The sequence below is a fragment of the Oncorhynchus keta genome, chromosome 9 (genome assembly GCF_023373465.1).
Source record: "Oncorhynchus keta strain PuntledgeMale-10-30-2019 chromosome 9, Oket_V2, whole genome shotgun sequence".
Lineage (NCBI taxonomy): Eukaryota > Metazoa > Chordata > Actinopteri > Salmoniformes > Salmonidae > Oncorhynchus > Oncorhynchus keta.
The window spans coordinates 22,567,422-22,582,308 of NC_068429.1; the positions used below are offsets into that span (position 1 = coordinate 22,567,422).

Genomic DNA, 14,887 nt, shown 5'->3' on the forward strand with positions numbered 1-14,887 from the left:
TGGCTCGGGTGGTTGTTGTCCTTGATGATCTTTATGGACTTCCTGTGACATTGGGTGGTGTAGGTGTCCTGGAGGGCAGGTAGTTTGCCCTCAGTGATGCGTTGTGCAGACCTCACTACCCTCTGGAGAGCCTTACGGTTGTGGGCAGAGCAGTTGCCGTACCAGGCAGTTATACAGCCCGACAGGATGCTCTCGATCGTGCATCTGTAGAAGTTTGTGAGTGCTTTTGGTGACAAGCCGAATTTCTTCAGCCTCGTGAGGTTGAAGAGACGCTGCTGCGCCTTCTTCACAACGCTGTCTGTGTGGGGGGACCAATTCAGTTTGTCCGTGATGTGTATGCCGAGGAACTTAAAACCTACTACCCTCTCCACTACTGTCCCGTCGATGTGGATAGGGGGTGCTCCCTCTGCTCTTTCACTTTAGTCCACAATCATCTCCTTTGTTTTGTTGACGTTGAGTGTGAGGTTATTTTCCTGACAGCACACTCCGAGGGCCCTCAACTCCTCCCATTAAGCCGTCTCGTCATTGTTGGTGATCAAGCCTACCACTGTAGTGTCGTCCGCAAACTTGATGATTGAGTTGGAGGCGTGCATGGCCACGCAGTCGTGGGTGAACAGGGAGTACGGGAGAGGGCTCAGAACGCACCCATGTGGGGCCCCAGTGTTGAGGATCAGCGGGTGGAGATGTTGTTACCTACCTTCACCACCTGGGGGTGGCCCGTAAGGAATTCCAGTACCCAGTTGCACAGGGCAGTGTCGAGACCCAGGGTCTCGAGCTTGATGACGAGTTTAGAGGGTACTATGGTGTTAAATGCTGAGCTGTAGTCGATGAACAGCATTCTCACATAGGTATTCCTCTTGTCCAGATGGGTTAGAGCAGTGTGCAGTGTGGTTGCGATTGTGTCGTCTGTGGACCTATTGGGGCGGTAAGCAAATTGGAGTGGGTCTAGGGTGTCAGGTAGGGTGGAGGTGATATGGTCCTTGACTAGTCTCTCAAAGCACTTCATGATGACGGAAGGGAGTCATTTAGCTCAGTTACCTTAGCTTTCTTGGAATCAGGAACAATGGTGGCCCTCTTGAAGCATGTGGGAACAGCAGACTGGGATAAGGATTGATTAAATATGTCTGTAAAAACACCAGTCAGCTGGTCTGCACATGCTCTGAGGATGCGACTGGGGATGCCGTCTGTGCCTGGAGCCTTGCGAGGTTTAACTTGTTTAAATGTGTCTGAGCCGTTGAATTGCGACTCTACTTTGTCTCTATACTGACGTTTAGCTTGTTTGATTGCCTTGCAGAGGGATAACTACACTGTTTGTATTCGGTCATGTTTCCGGTCACCTTGCCCTGATTAAAAGCAGTGGTTCGCGCTTTCAGTTTCGCGCGAATGCTGCCATCAATCCATGGTTTCTGGTTTGGGAATGTTTTAATCGTTGCTGTGGGTATAACATCGTCATTTCACTTTCTAATGAACTCGCTCACCGAATCAGCGTATTCGTCAATGTTGTTGTTGGACGCAATGCGGAACATATCCCAATCCACGTGATCTAAGCAGTCTTGAAGCGTGGAATCAGATTGGTCGGACCAGCGTTGAACAGACCTGAGCGTGGGAGCATCTTCTTTTTGTCTCTGTCTGTAGGCTGGAAGCAACAAAATGGTGTCGTGGTCAGCTTTTCTGAAAGGAGGGTGGGGGAGGGCCTTATATGCATTGCAGAAGTTAGAATAACAATGATCCAGGGTTTTACCAACCCTGTTTGCGCAATCGATATGCTGATAGATCGATATGCTGATAGAATTTTTGTTAAAATCGCCAGCTACAATGAATGCAGCCTCAGGATATGTGGTTTCCAGTTTACATAGTCAAATCAAGTTAGTTCAGGGCCATCGATGTGTCTGCTTGGGGGGAATATATACAGCTGTGATTATAATCAAAGATAATTCTCATGGTAGATAATGCGGTCAACATTTGATTGTGAGGAATTCTAAGTCAGGTGAATAATATATTATGGCCTTTCTCTTGAATTTCAAAGATGATAGTACAAAAAAAATTCAAAAGAACGATTGTGTTATATTCTGCTACGTTCATTTCACATTTCAACAAACTTCAAAGTGTTTCCTTTCAAATGGTACCAAGAATATGCATATCCTTGCTTCAGGGCCTGAGCTACAGGCAGTTAGATTTGGGTATGTAATTTTAGACTATTTTTTTTTTGCGTGATGGCTTTTACAGAGGAAGAAAATGACGGTAAACAAAACAATGGAATTAAATGGAATGATAATGTAGGCTGTACCAATTTAAGGGAACTATCAGTAAATTGGCAGTTGAATGTGTGTGGTTATTAGGCCTACTGACGTCGATACTTGTAGTGGCTAATATTTAGCATAATAGAAAAGGAAAGGATAGGAAACACAGAAATTCAGGGTAGCCTATAATGAAGATATTTGAGACTGCCGATCCCTGCCAGATAAAAGGCTGTACAATATAAATTCTGCATAATGGTACATCATTTCATAAACCTTTCTGTGGGAAAGTTGATATGTTGAAATTATTTAGTTAGTTAGTTTTTTTTACATTGGATAAAAGATGAGACTCAGAGCTAGACATATCATACACTACAGTTGAGGAACAATGGGAAAGTAATTCTGCTTTAAAAGTTGATGAATTTGTACCCTCACTTTTCAGAAAATGGCCTTTGAATATTTTGGTTAACCTACTGGAGAACTCTTCTTTGTCTACACCCATTCAGCATCTTTCACAACCTCTTAAACCTTAGACCCACCCATCTCCTTAAGGATTCACACATGAGGCCATGTACTAAACAACCAAAGATGTCAAGACAAAGGCTGGTTTATACTATGGATGTAGTCATAAATTCAATCTGGAGTGTCAGAGTGCACATTCGTAAACTCAGAGTGTTCTCAGATTGACAAGATGGCACCGGAGAACAAGTCTGATGTTTTACTGTATTCTTAAACAATTGTGTTTTTTTCTTTGTGTTGTTTGTAACTTATTTTTTAACTTATTTTGTACATAATGCTGCTGCTACCGTCTCTTATGACCGAAAATAACTTCTGGGCATCAGAACTGCGATTACTCACCATGGACTGGCAATAATTACTTTTTTTCCTTTAACGAGTCCGACGAGCCGGACGTATACTGCTTCCCCGGGAACAGACCCAGGTCCCCATAATTTGCGTGAAGAGAAGGCAGAGAAAAAAGGGGCCAGATGACGAATAAACCCCCACTTCCTTCCATTGCAATCTTTGGAAAATGATGACCTATGCGGAAGATTAAACTACCAACGGGACATTCAAAACTGTAATATCTTATGCTTCACGGAGTCGTCTGTGAACGACGACATTATCAACATACAGCTGGCTGGTTATACACTGTATCGGCAGGGCAGAACAGCGGCGTCTGGTAAAACAAGGGGCGGCAGACTATGTGTTTTTGTAAATAACAGCTGCTGCACGATATCTAAGGAAGTCTCTAGGTTTTGCTCGCCTGAGGTAGAGTATCTCATGATAAGCTGTAGACCACACTATTAACCTAGAAAGTTTTCATGTGTATTTTTCGTAGCTGTCTACATACCACCACAGACTGATGCTGGCATTAAGATCGCACTGAATGAGTGTCACTGACCTTAGTATTCTTTGTTATCTTTATTATTTTGGTTAGGTCAGGGTGTGACGTGTGTTTCTTGTCTCATCTAGGGTGTTTGTACTGTCTAGGTATTTTTTTGTAGATTCATGGGGTTGTTTCCATCTAGGTGTTTATGTAGGTCTATGGTTGCCTAGATTGGTTCTCAATTAGAGGCAGGTGTTTATCGTTGTCTCTGATTGGGAACCATATTTAGGCAGCCATATTCTTTGGGTATTTTGTGGGTGATTGTGTCCTGTGTCAGTGTTTGTGCCACACGGGACTGTTTCATTTCCATTTAACTTTGTTATTTTGTATTTGTGTCATGTTCAGTCTTTTCTATTAAAACATGGACACTTACAACGCTGCGTATTGGTCCGATCTTTGCTACACCTCTTCAGACGAAGAGGAGGAAATCCGTTACAATGAGCTGTATTCCGCCATAAGCAAACAGGACAACGCTCACCCAGAGACGGCGCTCCTAGTAGCTGGGAACTTTATTGTGGGGAAACGTAAATCCGTCTTACCAAATTTCTATCAGCATGTCAAATGTGCAACAAGAGGGGAAAAAACTCTGGACCACCTTTAATCCACACACAGAGACACATACAGAGCTCTCCCTCGTCCTCCATTTGGAAAATCTGACCATAATTCTATCCTCCTGATTCCTGCTTACAAACAAAAATTAATGCAGGAAGCACCCATGACTAGATCAATAAAAAAGTGGTCAGATGATGCAGACGCTAAGCTACAGGACTGTTTTGCAAGCACAGAATGGAATATGTTCCGGGATTCCTCTGATGGCATTGAAAGGTACACCGCATCAGTCATTGGCTTCATCAATAAGTGCATCGATGACATCATCCCCAGAGTGACCATACGTACATACCCCAACCAGAAGCCATGGCTTAAAGGCAACATCCATACCGAGCTAAAGGCCAGAGCTGCCACTTTCAAGAAGTGGGACTTGGAGGCTTATAAGAAATCCCGCTATGCCCTCTGACGAACCATCAAACAGGCAAAACGTCAATACAGGACTAAGATCAAATCGTACTAGACTGGCTCTGATGCTCGTCGGATGTGGCAGGGCTTACAAACCATTACAGACTACAACGGGAAGCACAGCCGAGAGCTGCCCAGTGACACGAGCCTACCAGAGCTAAACTACTTCTATGCTCGCTTCGAGGCAAATAACACTGAAACATGCATGAGAGCATCAGCTGTTCGGGGAAGACAGTGTGATCATGCTCTCCGCAGCCAATGTGAGTAAGACCTTTAAACAGGTCAACATTCACAAGGACACAGGGCCAGACAGATTACCAGGACGTTTACTTCAAGCATGCGCTGACCAACTAGCAAGTGTCTTCACTGACATTTAAAAAATCTCCCTGTCCGAGTCTGTCCGAGTCTGTAATGCCAACATGTTTTAAGCAGAACACCATAGTCTCTCTGCCCAGGAACACTATGGTAACCTTGAATGACTGGTCATGGCTCACATCAACACCATTGTCCCAGAAACCCTAGACCCACTCCAATTTGCATACCTCCCCAAAAGACCACAGATTATGCAATCTCTATTGCAGTCCACACTGCCTCTTCCCACCTGGACAAAAAGGAACACCTATGTGAGAATGTTATTTTTTTTTACCTTTATTTAACTAGGCAAGTCAGTTAAGAACAAATTCTTATTTTCAATGACGGCCTAGGGACAGTGCAACCTTTCGGTTACTAGTCTAACGCTCTAACCACTAGGCTACCCTGCCGCCCCGTTATTCATTGACTACAGCTCAGCGTTCAACACCATAGTGCCCTCAAAGCTCACCAATAAGCTAAAGACCCTGGGACTAAACACCTCCCACTGCAACTGGATCCTGGACTTCCTTAGAGGCCGCCCCCAGGTGGCGAGGGTAGGTAACAACACACCCGCCATGCTAATCCTCTTCAGAGGGGCCCCTCAGGGTTGCGTGCTCAGTCCCCTCCTGTACTCCCTGTTCACTCATGACTGCACGGCCAGGCACGACTCCAACACCATCATTAAGTTTGCCAATGACACAACAGTAGTAGGCCTGATCACCGATGACGACGAAACAGCCTATAGGGAGGAAGTCAGAGACCTGGCCATGTGGTGCTAGGACAGCAACCTCTAGATCAACATTATCAAGACAAAGGAGATGATTGTGAACTACAGGAAAAAGATGACCGTACATGTCCCCATTCTCTTCGACGGGGCTGTAGTGGAGCTGGTTGAGAGCTTCAAGTTCCTTGGTGTCCACATCACCAACAAACTAACATGGTCCGAGCACACCAGATAGTCGGGAAGAGGGCACAACAAAACCTATTCCCACTCAGGAGACTGAAAAGATTTGGCATGGGTCCTCAGATCCTCAAAAGGTTCTACAGCTGCACAATCAAGATCATCCTGACTGCTTGCATCACTGCCTGGTATGGCAACAGCTCGGCCTCCGACCACAAGGCACTACAGAGGGTTGTGCATACGGCCCAGTACGTCACTGGGGAGAAGCTTCCTGCCATCCAGGACCTCTACACCAGGCGGTGTCAGAGGAAGGCCTAAAAATTGTCAAAGACTCCAGCCACCGTAGTCATAGATTATTCTCTCTGCTACCGCACGGCAAGCTGTACTGCAGTGCCAAGTCTAGGTCCAAGAGGCTTCTAAGCTTCATGGGTGTCCATGCCATAAGACTCCTGAACATCTAATCAAATGGCTACCCAGACTGTTTGCATTGACCCCCCTTTTACGCCGCTGCTACTATTTGATGTTATCATCTATACAAAGTCACTTTAATAACTTTACCTATATGTACATATTACCTCAACTAACCGGTACCCCCCTGTGTATCGCTACTGTCTCGCTACTGTTATTTTACTGCAGCTCTTTAGTTACTTGTTACTTTTATATATTATTCCTACTCTTATTTCTTTTAAACGGAATTGTTGGTTAGGGGCTTGTAAGTAAGCATTTCACTGTAAGGTCTTTTCTATACCTGTTTTATTCGGTGCATGTGACTAATACAATTTGATTTGATTTTGATTGTCCATAAGTCAATTCAGAGAGTTTCACTCGGAGCATGCAGAGTGCACACTGGATGCTCTGGCCGAGGAGCAGGGTTGATCCAAGCTTTGACCTCACAACAGCAGTCAAGCTTCCAACCTAACTGGCTAACGTTGATACAAATAATATTACTACACAGATCATACATGTAACGCTACCTAGCGAGCCAGCCAGCTAACTTTAGATAGCTACCTAAATGTACGCTTTAACTTGAAATGAAAACAACTTTCTGACAGAATTAGAAATGTGTAAAATCTGAAAATGTAGCTAGCTAGACTATTTTACCCGTATACATGGATGGATGCTTCTCCCTCTCTGTCATGGATGCCATTGTTGCCCCTAGTTTGAAGATGTAATCTGGAGAAAGGTGTTTTATACAGCCTTCTGTCTGTTCACTTTGACTCCCTCTGCATATTCGCAATCAAAGGCCAGAATTGTCTCCATCTCCTTCGCTATCATTGTCACGCCCTGACCTTAGAGAACTGTTTTATTTCTCTATTTGGTTAGGTCAAGGTGTGATTTGGGGTGGGCATTCTATGTTGTGTATTTCTATGTTGGCCTGATATGGTTCCCAATCAAAGACAGCTGTTTATCGTTGTCTCTGATTGGGGATCATATTTAGGCAGCCCTTTTTCCCACTTTCTGGTGTGGGATCTTGACTATGGTTGCCTGTCTGAACTAATTTCTATAGCTTCACGTTTCGTTGGTTTTGTTGTTTTTGTTAAGTGTTTCATTCATTAAAAGTGAATGTATGCCTACGACGCTGCGCCTTGGTCTCACTCATACGACGACATGTAGTAGTAGTGACATGCGACACACGCCTAGTTTCCTGAAATGAGTCACATATGAGACGTTTGTCTCTAGAGCGATTATTCGGTAAAATATGTCTAAAACAAGTGACATTTACAGTGCTGTGGAAAAGTATTTGTCCCCTGTGGTGGTTAATTTATTTACTATCAAATGAGGAGATACAAACATCACACAAGTCAGAGTTATACTTAAACTAAATCTTTATTCACGTATTAATAAGGGAGCAGGTCAGTACAACGCACACATTTGTAGTGAGTCGATTGAGTGCTCTACGATAATGATGACTGGTCGACGAATCACCCTCAGATGATTCGCTGAGAGCCCCGAGACAAAGGTACAAAGGTGTTTCATAGCCAAGAGACACGTCTTTCAGTCTACATGACGAACAATAGATGTATGGAATGGGTCACAAGGTTAAGATTTGTATGAAAGATACTTATAATTCACAGCAGACAGTATCTGCTGCAAAAATAGTTATATTTGTGTAGAAATCTAGGTCTGGCCCTGGGGGTTATCTCTCCCTGGTACCATATAGAACAGAAACATTAACTCATGCTCTGGAATGCAGACTCTTTAGGTTTTATCACCCAAAAGGCATCGTAAATCTCCTGTCAGTGTTATCTCCCAGAGGCCCACTTTCAGTTCACACAGACACAATAGTTATAAGAACCCTCTATTCTGTTGCATAAAACCATCATTTGATGCAATACAAGTATTATAACATAATCTTGTAATTTCTACCATACCCCTTTCTAATTTTCTCTACTTTTGCATATTGTTTTAAACTGAATGTCATCAGATCTTCAACCAAACCGAATATTAGATAAAGGGAGATACTCAATACTTCTTACAATACTTCTTACAAAAACAAATATTGATGAAGTCAATCTCTCCTCTTCTTTGAGCCATGGGATATTGACATGCATATTATTAATGGTAACTTTCTGTATACGTTTAACGGCCAATTGTAATTTCCTAAGTCCGTCTTTGTGGCACCTGACCAGTTGTCCAGGTGTGACAAAACTAGGGCCTGTGGGAGCTGTCTTGTTCATAGTGTTAAAACTGACTGCGGCTCTTTGTTGAGTGTTACATTGATTTCCCTCGCTGTAGTAGCTGACATGTATAGTGTTGACACACTTGCTTTACTCAAAGCCAGTGGCAGGTCATTAGTAAAGATTTAAAAAGGAGCTTAGATGGCTGCCGATTCTACCAGGACTTTGTTGGAGAGCCTTCCATTAAAGAACACCCTCTGTGTTCTGTTAGACAGGAAACTCTTTATCCACAACATCTGCATTGCTTGCTGTTTGGGGTTTCAGGCTGGGTTTCTGTATCGCACTTTGTGACATCAGCTGATTGTAAAAAGGGCTTTATAAATATATTTGATTGATTGATTGATTGTGTGTAAAGCTATAACACATATGTTTTTTCCAACAGCAAACTATGATCGATAATGTCAAAAGTTGCACTAAAGTGTAACAAAACAGCTCCCACAATCTTTTTATCATCAATTTCTTTCAGCCAATCATCATTTGTTTACTGTAAAATAGGATTGTATCAAACACAATTTTTTCCAAAAGTTTACTAAGGGTTGGTAACAGCCTGGTTGGCCGGCTATATGAGCCAGTATGCTATGTAGCTATGTAGCCAAGTGATCATAGGGTCCAGTAAACAGCAATAGATGGAACAGGGAAGCCGCGGGGTAGTCATTACTACGCTAGCACACGGGAGACACAGCGTTTAAAGTTAGCAGGCCAGGGTAAGTAGAAGCATCTGCTCCGACGTCCAGCAAAGGCCGGTCGAGGGCACATTGGATGGAGTTCCGTCGGCGGACCATTCGTGGTGGTATGGCGGGGCGCCGTGTCAACATAGGGTCCGGGCCAGATGGCGAAAGAGGTATTGTAGTTGTAGTAATTTTGTTTGCTAGCCGGGAGATGCGCCTGGCTCGCGGCTAACTGGTGCTAGCTTGGGGGTAGGGGTATTAGCCACTATAGCCACTCGGTAGCAGCTAGCCAGCAACAAAGATCCGATGCAAAGGTCCAGAGCTTACAGCAAGGATCCGGTGGAGTAGTGGATTCTAGCCATGTTAGGGGTAGAGTCCGGGAGGCATCGGCTGAGTAGCCGAGTGATCACAGAGTAGGCTGGGAGGTGGGCCTGGCTCACGGCTAGCTTCAGGGCTGGGTCACTCAGTGGCAGCTAGCTAGCTGTGATCTTCAGGAGTAATGGTCCAGGGTTTATGGTCGTCCGATCCTGGCAGGCTGGCAAGTATTATCCAGGCTAAAAATAAATAAAAAATAATAAAAAATAAACGGATGGTGTATGTGCAGAAAGGAAAAGGCCGCTAGTAGTGGCTAACAATGACTAAATAGCTAGTAGATAATTAGCTGGTTAGCTTCTGATAGCTAGCTTCTGATGGAGGTTCTGGCTATAAGGTTTAAAAAAATGTGGATCCATGTCACATTGGGTGAGGCGGGTTACCGGAAGGTATATTTAATTTAAACATGGAAAAGTGATTGAAAATCATTTGAAATACATAGAAAATAGACAAAAAATACAAAAAGTAAACGGGAGGAGTCTTTACTGCTACGCCATCTTGGAATCAAAGATGAGATGAGGCAACATAAAGTGTATTTCACGTTTGGGAAAGGGAAGGCTTAGTCAGACCAGTCAATATACTATAGGCTTACATAGTTTAGTCTTTGGCGGCAGAATGCCCAGAGCTGTCAGGATTAAAACAGGATGTGTGCAGTCCACATGACCTCTAACAATTTTAGATAAGCATGTTCCGTTCAAAAAATGCAGAACTAAGAACAGAACTAAGAATAGCCCTTGGTTCACTCCAGACCTGACTGCCCTCGACCAGCACAAAAACATCCTGTGGCGGACTGCAATAGCATCGAACAGTCCCCACGATATGCAACTGTTCAGGGAAGTCAGGAACCAATACACATAGTCAGTCAGGAAAGCTAAGGACAGCTTCTTCAGGCAGAAGTTTGCATCCTGTAGCTCCAACTCCAAAACGTTCTGGGACACTGTGAAGTCCATGGAGAACAAGAGTACCTCCTCCCAGCTGCCCACTGCACTGAGGCTAGGTAACACGGTCACCACCGATAAATCCATGATTATCGAAAACTTCAACAAGCATTTCTCAACGGCTGGCCATGCCTTCCGCCTGGCTACTCCAACCTCGGCCAACAGCTCCCCCCACCACACCCCCCGCAGCTACTCGCCCAAGCCTCTCCAGGTTCTCCTTTACCCAAATCCAGATAGCAGATATTCTGAAATAGCTGCAAAACCTGGACCCGTACAAATCAGCTGGGCTTGACAATCTGGACCCTTTATTTCTGAAACTATCCGCCGCCATTGTCGCAACCCCTATTACCAGCCTGTTCAACCTCTCTTTCATATTGTCTGAGATCCTCAAGGACTGGAAAGCTGCCGCAGTCATCCCCCTCTTCAAAGGGGGAGACACCCTGGACCCAAACTGTTACAGACCTATATCCATCCTGCCCTGCCTGTCTAAGGTCTTCGAAAGCCAAGTCAACAAATAGGTCATAGGTTATAGGTCACTGACCATCTCGAATCCCACCGTACCTTCTCCGCTGTGCAATCTGGTTTCCGAGCCTGGTCACGGGTGCACCTCAGCCACGCTCAAGGTACTAAACGATATCATAACCGCCATCGATAAAAGACAGTACTGTGCAGCCGTCTTCATCGACCTTGCCAAGGCTTTCGACCCGGTCAATCACCATATTCTTATCGGCAGACTCAGTAGCCTCGGTTTTTCGGATGACTGCCTTGCCTGGTTCACCAATTACTTTGCAGACAGAGTTCAGTGTGTAAAATCAGAGGGCATGCTGTCCGGTCCTCTGGAAGTCTCTATGGGGGTGCCACAGGGTTCAATCCTCGGGCCGACTCTTTTTTCTGTATATATCAATGATGTTGCTCTTGCTGCGGGCGATTCCCTGATCCACATCTACGCAGACGACACCATTCTATATACTTCCGGCCCGTCCTTGGACAGTGTGCTATCTAACCTCCAAACGAGCTTCAATGCCATACAACACTCCTTCCGTGGCCTCCAACTGCTCTTAAACGCTAGTAAAACCAAATGCATGCTTTTCAACCGTTCGCTGCCTGCACCCGCACGCCTGACCAGCATCACCACCCTGGATGGTTCCAACCTTGAATATGTGGACATCTATAAGTACCTAGGTGTCTGGCTAGACTGTAAACTCTCCTTCCAGACTCATATCAAACATCTCCAATCGAAAATCAAATCAAGAGTCGGCTTTCTATTCCGCAACAAAGCGTCCTTCACTCATGCCGCCTTACCCTTGTATTGTAAAACTGACTATCCTACCGATCCTCGACTTCGGCGATGTCATCTACAAAATTGCTTCCAACACTCTACTCAGCAAACTGGATGCAGTTTTTCACAGTGCCATCCGTTTTGTCAGTAAAGCACCTTATGCCACCCACCACTGCGACTTGTACGCTCTAGTCGGCTGGCCCTCGCTACATATTCGTCGCAAGACCCACTGGCTCCAGATCATCTACAAGTCCATGCTAGGTAAAGCTCTGCCTTATCTCAGTTCACTGGTCACGATGGCAACACCCATCCGTAGCACGCGCTCCAGCAGGTGTATCTCACTGATCATCCCTAAAGCCAACACCTCATTTGGCCGCCTTTCGTTCCAGTTCTCTGCTGCCTGTGACTGGAACGAATTGCAAAAATCACTGAAGTTGGAGACTTATCTCCCTCACCAACTTCAAACATCTGCTATCTGAGCAGCAAACCGATCGCTGTAGCTGTACATAGTCTATCGGCAAATGGCCCACCCATTTTTTACCTACCTCATCCCCATACTGTTTTTATTTATTTACTTTTCTGCTCTTTTGCACACCAATATCTCTACCTGTACATGACCATCTGATCATTTATCACTCCAGTGTTAATCTGCAAAATTGTAATTATTTGCCTACCTCATGCCTTTTGCACACAATGTATATAGACTCCCCTTTTTTTTCTTCCTATTGTGTTATTGACTTGTTAATTGTTTACTCCATGTGTAACTCTGTGTTGTCTGCTCACACTGCTATGCTTTATCTTGGCCAGGTCGCAGTTGCAAATGAGAACTTGTTCTCAACTAGCCTACCTGGTTAAATAAAGGTGAAATAAAAAAATAAAAAAAAATAACAAAACAATGATTTTCCAAAATGTGTTTGGAGTAGCAGCTGCTGGCCCCATTGGATATGCTAAATCTAACCCGTTTACAGGACTTGTGAATTACCAAATTGATCCAGAGGCTTTTTTTACCATCTGATGCTTCTTCCAGAGGAGGCCTATGATACCCAGTCAGACATTTTGGGCTGTGTCCCAAATGACACCCTATTCCCTATATAAGGCACTACTCTTGATCAGAGCCATATAAAGGGAAAATCATTGTCTCAATGCAGCCTTGAAATGTGTGGACAGAGTCCAGGAGCCAAGATGATTTGGATGAACTCTTGTAGAGCTACATTCATATTTTAGCCAGGTGCTAGTAGCCTGCTGAATCTTTCACACCTGAGGCCCAACAGTGGTACTGGACCTGAAATCATTTTTGGAATCTTTGAGAGCTAGAATCAGTTCTTTAAAATCCCTTTGCAGCAGTTCCGGGCTAGCCCTCCTGCTGTCGTTTGACCCCACATGAACTACAACAGTGTACGCTCCTGGCAACTGTCGTGGACTGTTCCCAAGCAGCCTTGTAATGTCCTGTACTTGTGCTCGCACAATTTTTCTTACCATAGAGTTGCAGATGACAACAGCTGGTGCAATGGGTGAGATGGTCTGGCCGTTCTTTCGCCTCGAGTGGTTTCGCAAACCCATTAAGTATCAAAGGGCGGTAGGGCCCGATGGACCTGAGCCAGCTAAATCTCATGGTCCGATGAGGGGGGAGCTCTGAAGATCTGAACCCGAGGTAGAAGCCACCGGAGAGGGAGACAGAACAGAGGACGAAGGCGCAGGTACCTCTGGTTCCGATCTCGAATCGGAAGGACCCAGGAAAGAAAGAGCTATGCTCATGTTCAAGGTCAGAATATGTGTATATCTCTCTACTGCATGTAACGGCGTTCTTCGTTTGTCGAAAGAGAGTCGGACCGAAATGCAGCGTGGTGGTTACTCATGTCTTTAATAAAGAAAGCGATACATGAAATAACTATACAAAGTACAAAGCAACAAACGGAACGTGAAACCTAATACAGCCTATCTGGTGAAACTACACAGAGACAGGAACAATCACCCACGAAATACAAAGCGAAACCAGGCTAGCTAAATACGGTTCCCAATCAGAGACAACGAGAATCACCTGACTCTGATTGAGAACCGCCTCAGGCAGCCAAGCCCATACAACACCCCTACTCAGCCGCAATCCCAATAAGTCGCTTTGGATAAAAGCGTCTGCTAAATGGCATATTATATTATATTATAAAAACCCCAATACGAAATACAACAACATAAACCCATGTCACACCCTAAGACCAAGGTGTGACACTGCACCTGCTGTCTCGACCCTCTGAATGCTTGGCTATGAAAAGCCAACTGACATTTACTCCTGGGGTGCTGACCTGTCGCACCCTCTACAACCACTGTGATTATTATTTGACCTTACTGGTCATCTAATAATGTTTGAACATCTTAAAGAACAATCTGGCCTTAATGGCCATGTACAGTGCCTTGTGAAAGTATTCGGCCCCCTTGAACTTTGCGACCTTTTGCCACATTTCAGGCTTCAAACATAAAGATATAAAACTGTATTTTATTGTGAAGAATCAACAAGTGGGACACAATCATGAAGTGGAACGACATTTATTGGATATTTCAAACTTTTTTAACAAATTAAAAACTGAAAAATTGGCCCCCTTAAATTAATACTTTGTAGCGCCACCTTTTGCTGCGATGACAGCTGTAAGTCGCTTGGGGTATGTCTCTATCAGTTTTGCACATCGAGAGACAGAATTTTTTTCCCATTCCTCCTTGCAAAACAGCTCGAGCTCGGTGAGGTTGGATGGATTTGTGAACAGCAGTTTTCAGTTCTTTCCACAGATTCTCGATTGGATTCAGGTCTGGACTTTGACTTGGCCATTCTAACACCTGGATATGTTTATTTTTGAACCATTCCATTGTAGATTTTGCTTTATGTTTTGGATCATTGTCTTGTTGGAAGACAAATCTCTGTCCCAGTCTCAGGTCTTTTGCAGACTCCATCAGGTTTTCTTCCAGAATGGTCCTGTATTTGGCTCCATCCATCTTCCCATCAATTTTAACCATCTTCCCTGTCCCTGCTGAAGAAAAGCAGGCCCAAACCATGATGCTGCCACCACCATGTTTGA

At 44.5% G+C, this 14,887-nt stretch overlaps 1 protein-coding gene across 1 annotated transcript in view; it reads left to right on the forward strand.

Annotated features, from left to right (window-relative positions):
- The window catches only part of LOC118386563 (fibrinogen C domain-containing protein 1-like), a 313,829-nt gene that overhangs the window by 271,484 nt on the left and 27,458 nt on the right, over positions 1 to 14,887 (forward strand). The gene's annotated exons all lie outside the window — the stretch shown is intronic.